Below are 431 nucleotides of genomic sequence, written 5' to 3' on the forward strand. Positions count from 1 at the left end.
TTAAAAACAACATGCTACAGAGAGAGAGAGAGAGAGAGAGAGAGAGAGAGAGAGAGAGAGAGAGAGAGAAAGAGAGAGAGGGGTGTTTGGGAGGGAGGAATTATTACGACGGAGACACGCGAGGTTCTCGCGCGGCTCGGCCGAATTTGACGTGGCGGCGTCGAAAACGAGCGTCGTTGAGAAACGGATGTATCGCTGTCGAGACTTCGAGCCTTCGGGAATTTCGTTTAAAGCCCCGGCCCGCCTCGTTTAGGCACAATGTAGGCGCGTTTGTTTAAGCGTGCACGCCCGCGATTCCATTTACAGATTTCTATGATTTCTGTCTGGAGCGCGTTGAGCGGGGTAGGGGGAGGGACGGGGACAACGAACAATGCTTTATTCACGAAGTCTTGCATTCGTACGGCAGCGTGAGGAGGAAGGGGGGGGGGGGG

The sequence above is a fragment of the Dinoponera quadriceps genome, unplaced genomic scaffold (assembly GCF_001313825.1).
Source record: "Dinoponera quadriceps isolate SergipeBrazil2010 unplaced genomic scaffold, ASM131382v1 scaffold115, whole genome shotgun sequence".
Lineage (NCBI taxonomy): Eukaryota > Metazoa > Arthropoda > Insecta > Hymenoptera > Formicidae > Dinoponera > Dinoponera quadriceps.